Source organism: Etheostoma cragini, chromosome 6, assembly GCF_013103735.1.
Source record: "Etheostoma cragini isolate CJK2018 chromosome 6, CSU_Ecrag_1.0, whole genome shotgun sequence".
Lineage (NCBI taxonomy): Eukaryota > Metazoa > Chordata > Actinopteri > Perciformes > Percidae > Etheostoma > Etheostoma cragini.
In genome coordinates, this window is record NC_048412.1 from 9903257 (window position 1) to 9909759 (window position 6503).

Sequence of the window (6503 nt, forward strand, 5' to 3'; positions counted from 1 at the left end):
ATCTAATGTATGTAAATCCTCGCCAACATTATAGCATCCTGGCATCTCATGAAGCCTTACTGGAAGACATCACTTACCTGTTCCTCGTCTCTCTCTCTCTTTCTCTCACTATATATATGTCTTCTCTGGTCTTGCTCTGTTTCCCAAGCAAAATCTCAGCAGATGATCTGATGCCTTGACATTTTGCTGTACTTTCTTCCTCTTTGCTCTTGTGTTGATGCTGTGTGAGTGATTCAAAGGGGGCTGTCTCTTTGTAGGAGTGTGCTGCGTACTGTTTGTTTGTTATGGTCTCCTCCACGAGGCCTCTGTGTACATTCCACCCCTAAATATAGAGCCTGTCTTTGGCAACAGGACCAGACTCACATGTGACATGTTACGGAGCGTTCTCTCCCTATATGCCTGACTCCGTCATTTAATATCTGTTTTTCCTTCTGTTTCTCTAAGTCTTTCTTGCCTTCTTCCCTTTTTATCATAGTTACTTTAGTGCTTACTGGCCTGATCTCTCCTTTGTTCTCTATAAAAGGCATTCAAATTTACTCCATCATCTATATCTCTGTCTGCTGCGTGATTTTAGGAGTAAAAACACCACTGATACTTGATAACACCCATTTTTCTTGGCTGCTCACACCGATGGTCTGCTGGTTGAAAACACAGAGATACAAAAACAGGATTAGGTTACTGTAGAAGCAACATAAACAGTGTCGGTGAATATGTTTCAAATTTACCAACGCCCTCGGGTTAATAGAGTTTTATTATGGCATTCATCCTTTAAGCATACAGAAATGTCCTCAGTTACATCAACAACAGTTTGTGTTTCCTATCCTTTGTATTTGTTAAGCTCATTTCCATCTCATTTGTTTCATGCTCCCTGAAACAAAGCAAGTGTATTCATTCATTATGGTTCCAGCTTTCATGGAGTGCATCCCACAAGGTTCCCATTTCTTAAAGCCGGAGAATAATTATTGCTCTCTCATCTGTATCATAAGTGTGGCAACATAAAAACCAAATTAGAGTGCATTTGCATGTGACATTTATTTCTTTTACATAGGCTTGTTAACACAGGGCTTGGCAAATCACACATAAATAGCTACTTGAGCTTCGACGACCACTAGACTGGCTGAGACCAAAAACTACTCGTACTTACCATCCTTCTGTAGACACTTTGTCATGTTGTGTGTTTGTGGACTACACTGCAGCAAATACATTCAATGAAACTCTAAAATTGCCAAATGACATGCATGAATGTGATTGATGCGACAAATTTGACAAGAAAGGGAACCATATATCAAGGCAGACTGAAAACGTATGTGTGATACTGAAAATTGAAGTTACAATATTCACACTGACATCATGAAGCAAGCAGTCAAAACTAAACAGCACCATCTAGTGTTTGTGTCCATACAATTTCAGTTTGGCACATTGGAAAAAACTGGTTCTTTTTCTAATTAACTCCCTGGCATTTGTGACATTTTAGGGGGTTGTTTCTAAGTAAAATACTCAATAAACAGGTCAGCTAAATTGTAAGGTAATAAGTTGTTATCTATACTTGCAGGACAATCCTGACTGTGTCATTAAATAAAATGTCAAAAATCTGCCCTCCTTGCATGATATTGACATTAAAACTTAATCATGATCAAATCTTATTGATCTGTTTAGCCGAGGGCTAAAGCTTAACTTGTTTACCCAGAGGACAGTAGTGTCATTTTATAACTCACACTCTCATATTCAAAGCTGTGATTGCATCCATTAAAGTTGAGCACATTGTCTGCTATCTCTGCTCCTTCACCTTGACAAAAAGGACTCATTACTGTCTGCCTTCCGGCAACAACTTATATTAAAAGTTAAGGCTTTGGCGCACAGTGTGCAGCAGAGCATTTTCATGCAGCCGTATTACTGTTGCCACCCACCGCTGGATGCTGTGTCTTCATATCATATCTTCTCATAAGCACATGGTCTATTAGAGCCTATACCCAGGAGCTTTAGATCTCGCTGATTAGTATTGTGTGTGTGTGTGTGTGTGTGTGTGTGTGTGTGTGTGTGTGTGTGTGTGTGTGTGTGTGTGTGTGTGTGTGTGTGTGTGTGTGTGTGAAGGGCATACAGCTCTTCTTGGTCAAATAAAACACTATTTGAAAGTGACATGGACTGTGATTTGAGTTCACATTAGTCTGTAGTCTGTTGATTGCACTCTATATAGTGCAGAGCTGCAGGTAATATTTTGTTTTTGCATGTGGAGACCTTAGTTTTTGTTACCACTTAAATGCAAATCCTTTTTTTATTAAATCAAGTTGAATGTAAATAAAATCCCATTGCTGTACAGTGCTATTCCATAGCCCATCAGGTAAAAGTTAAAAACCAATAAGGTTTAGCTTTTTACTTTTGGTTCAGTTTATTTGTTTTTTCTATAACCTACAACAATCTACAAAAATTAACAGACAAGACACACACAAGAAACAAACAGGACCGAAAATCTGTAGGCTGAAGCCTGAGCTTATTACACCTCCCCTTTATGAAATTATATTCTTAGATATGAAAATGAAAGTTACAGAAACTAATTACACACTATATAACCCAGTACAACACAAGAACCCCAATACAATTTGTGTACCTTCTGGTATTCACACTTCTGTTTTATATTTATTAATCATCTTGTGTTTAAATAATTCTTTTAATCGGTCGATTGTGTTACACTTTTTCACGTCAATATCTAATTCATTCCACAGTTTAACTCCGTACACAGAAACTATTTGTTCGGCTATTTGGTTTAATAAAAAAATAGCTTTGCCTCAGTTCATATTGACATTTTCTTATTGGAAACAACCTCTAGATACAGTTTGGCAACATTTTATTACATATTTTGTACATTACATTTTGTACATGCTATTTTAAGGTCTACAAGTTCACTAAATTGAAGTACCTTTAAATTTAAAAATAAAGGATTTGTCAATTCACAATAATTTGCCCCATTTATGATTCTAATTGCTCTCTTTTGAAGTAAGAAAAATTGGATTTGTGATTGATTTATACTTTTTTCCCCAAAATTCCACACCACAAGTTTTATATGGAAATATGAGAGATTGATATAATAGATTTGTATTAACAATATCTTTGGTTTTGTTCAGAATTGCTATTGACTTTGATATTTTAGTTTTAATATGACTAACATGTGGTTTCCAGCATAACTCCCAGAAATCTGTTATCATATCCTCTTTCTATATTTTAATATTATGTAACGTATCATATCTAAAATTCTTGAAATTCCGATGTCCAAAGCTTATGTATTTAGTTTAATTTATGTTCAGTAACAGCATGATAAGATTAAACCATCGTTTTAAAGCATTAAGTTCAGTTTCCATTCTATCCAAAAACTGCTCAAGGAACAAAAGAAATTGGTGTCATCAGCAAACAAAAATAAATTTAATATTTTAGACACATTAAAAATGTCATTTATGTACAATAGAAACAATTTTGGACCCAGCACTGATCCTTGTGGCACACCACATAACCCTCAATAAATCCGACTTGCTGTTGTTTAATTGGACATATTGGTATCTATTTTCCAGGTAACTACTGAGCCATCGATGTGCTATTCCCCTAATCCTTTTCCAATTTGGGCATTAATAGTTCAGGATTAATTCTATCTAAGGCTTTTTTAGATCTATGAATTTGCCTACAGGGAATTCCTTACTATCCATAGCTATAAATGTATGTTCTATTAGCTCCATCACTGCCACTGTAGTGGACCGATTTGATCTGAAGCCATGTTGATGTTCATTCAGTAGATTGTGTTTTGAAAACTGTGGAAAAGAGAAATTGTTCGGTAGTTTGAGAATAAGTGCTTATCTGCATTTTTGTAGATGGGAATGACCTTTGCAAGTGACCTTGGTTTCCTGCAGAATATTGTTTTTTTAGATTACAGTGCTCACCAGCACTTAATCTAGCCCTAACCAATCAACAAACTACAGCCTTTTCTGCTGGTGCTTGCATCTAACCCTCAATTGTAGGTTTCTTCCAACTCTCATTCTTGGTGTTTCATTATACATTTAAGGCTTAGTTTGAAGTATATTGGTTTTTCCCTTTGTCATATCTGTTAATATAACTTGCCTTGGCCCCGGCAACACCGATTCTGCGCTTGACTGAGAATTGCTTGCTGAAACTTGTAGCCCAAACAAGCCTCGCTTCCACAGCAGTGTCAAAAAAGAGTAGCCAGCACTTGGGACTTGTGTCCCTGACTTTTGAGTAGAAAAAATACAATTAATGATTCTTACATTCCTAATGGGAATGGATTGTTATCTAGGCTGTACAAGGTTAATATAAAGCTTTAAAAAGACTTGAGCCATAAAAGCCTCAATTAGGTCAAGTTCTATAAAGCTCTTTGTAGTTCTGGTTGACTTAGCAACACCCAATTTGATCACTGATGGTAAAGGTACAAGAATGTCATTATAACACAACCCCTTGATTTCAGTTTGAAATGACACATGTGTTCCTCACCAGAGCTGGCCCAGGAGGAAACTTGGTTTATAGAGCTACTCTGTCAGAAATACATCAGAGGTAAATGAGCAGCCCACCCAGCCTTTGTGTCGAGGTAGTTATACTCGTACTGATACAAATATGTTCCTCTTCAAATTCATTCAGATTACTTGCAATGTGTGCATCCCGTTTGTAAAGTAAACATCAGTTCAAGTCAGACATCTATATGTCTAAGGACTTATACTGTAATTAATTTTGTAGGAGTAGCGAGCACAAAAAAAATTAACTCTGATATCATAACGATGGAGATGAGAAAATTCAGTGTCTTGCCTCCCCTTTTAGACCAAAATGATTATATCCACTAGGTGTCAGGCCAACGTTATGCAAATGCAGAGTAGTAAAAAGCTGACTTTGTCCCCTGTGTCGTCCAAGAAGCTACCGAGGCTAAACTCACATTCAGTCTGTAAACACAACATTTGCAGAAACTGGTACGATGAGAATTGATTCCCTATTATTTAAACTATTTTTAGCTATATTTTTCTAAAGAATTCATAGAAAGAACACGCTCTTACAGATTTTTTCAATTGCTAAACAACAGTGGTCACAACTGAATCAACATGTGCAAAACTCTAACTGATTTCACACAAATCAGTATTTTCTTTAAAGAAAAGAATCACTTTCTTTCACATTAATTTATCTTGTTTTATATCAAAACCCGTTTTCTAGGCAAAAAAGAAGGAACATTTGCTTCAATAGATGTACATTTTTATTTTGTTTGTAGTAATTTATGTTAAAAAATAAAGGTACGTAACAGTAACAAAGAATTGTGGGAATAATCCTGCCTCTCTCCAGCATCAGGCCACATATTTTCATCAACACATTGGATGTGCTGGCTTGCCATGCACCTGTAGCATCTATAAATACAAATGAATGTGGTGTTTCCATTGCGCCCACCTCCTTTACTTTCTGAAAGTGCACAGTTTTACCGTAGTACAGATAGTGTCTTCACATTTTGACAGCTATGAAACCTCAGACATCTTACCTCGACATATTGGTATATCTTTCCTCTTTTACCTGTTTAACAGTTTATAAACCTTTCATTCTTACTTGGTGTTTCTTTTGTTTTTTCAAATAACAAGTTTTTCTGAGCTTTCCCTATATATACTTTATGTGATCACTAACAAGTCTCAAACAAGACTTTCAGCTGAAATGCATTTAAAAAGCACCGGTCTGAAATGAATTGTTTTGACTTTGTGGTTAACAGTTTTGACAGCAGTGTGTTAGCATTTGAACAAAGTGATGTAAGCAGTGTTGTGCATGTTGTGGTTAAAGCCATGAGACAAGTGTGCAGTCTTCTGAAACTGTGTTCAAGCAATGAAACTAGAGATTTGTCCATATAAACTGCTGCTTTGCAGACTGTGGTAAGGGTTTTGTCTCTAGTTGTGCTCACTGTTCAGCAATCAGCAATCGAAAACATTTTTAATCCACCAATCCATCCACTGCTACAAACATTGCACGTATAGTGCAGAATTTTAAATGGCCATTTACTCCGACACAGATAGCCAAACCATTTGAAACAGACAGTGAGAATCATGTGATAACCTCTTGAGTCAATCTGCCACGGGCTATTACTCCCAAGTGCAGAGAGATCCATGCCAGGGAACGCTAAGAGCAGTAATCTGGCTTTGATGGAGAGACGTCCACGTAAATCAACAAAGAGCAAAGAAGAGAGAGGGAGCTTTGAGGAGCCGACCGGGAGTCCAGTATACTTGCGGGTTCCAGACAGCTTTGTGGGGCTAAAATGCTGGACCCCATTACTTTAAAGGGCTGTTTGAGGGTTAAGACTTGGTTTTAGGATTGGAGTTAGAATTACGTTATGTTAGGGTGGGGTGTTAGGGTAAGGGTTAAGGTTAGGCCTTTAGTTGTAACGGTTAAGGTTAGGGTAAAGGGCTAGATAATGCATTATGTCAATGATTGTGGTGTGTGTGTGTGTGTGTGTGTGTGTGTGTGTGTGTGTGTGTGTGTGTGTGTGTGTG

The 6503-nt window shown here is 37.1% G+C and overlaps 1 protein-coding gene and 1 long non-coding RNA gene across 2 annotated transcripts in view; one reads left to right on the plus strand and one right to left on the minus strand.

Annotated features, from left to right (window-relative positions):
- Positions 1-312, minus strand: part of klhl38b (kelch-like family member 38b) — a 3181-nt gene extending 2869 nt beyond the window's left edge. Inside the window, exon 1 of the mRNA XM_034873974.1 lies at positions 78-312. The gene's annotated coding sequence lies outside the window, so the exon portion shown is untranslated. The remainder of the gene's footprint in view (positions 1-77) is intronic.
- LOC117946116 overlaps positions 1-6503 on the plus strand; it is a 19114-nt gene that overhangs the window by 3686 nt on the left and 8925 nt on the right. The window contains exon 2 of the long non-coding RNA XR_004656971.1: positions 808-810. This is a non-coding gene — a long non-coding RNA (uncharacterized LOC117946116). The remainder of the gene's footprint in view (positions 1-807; positions 811-6503) is intronic.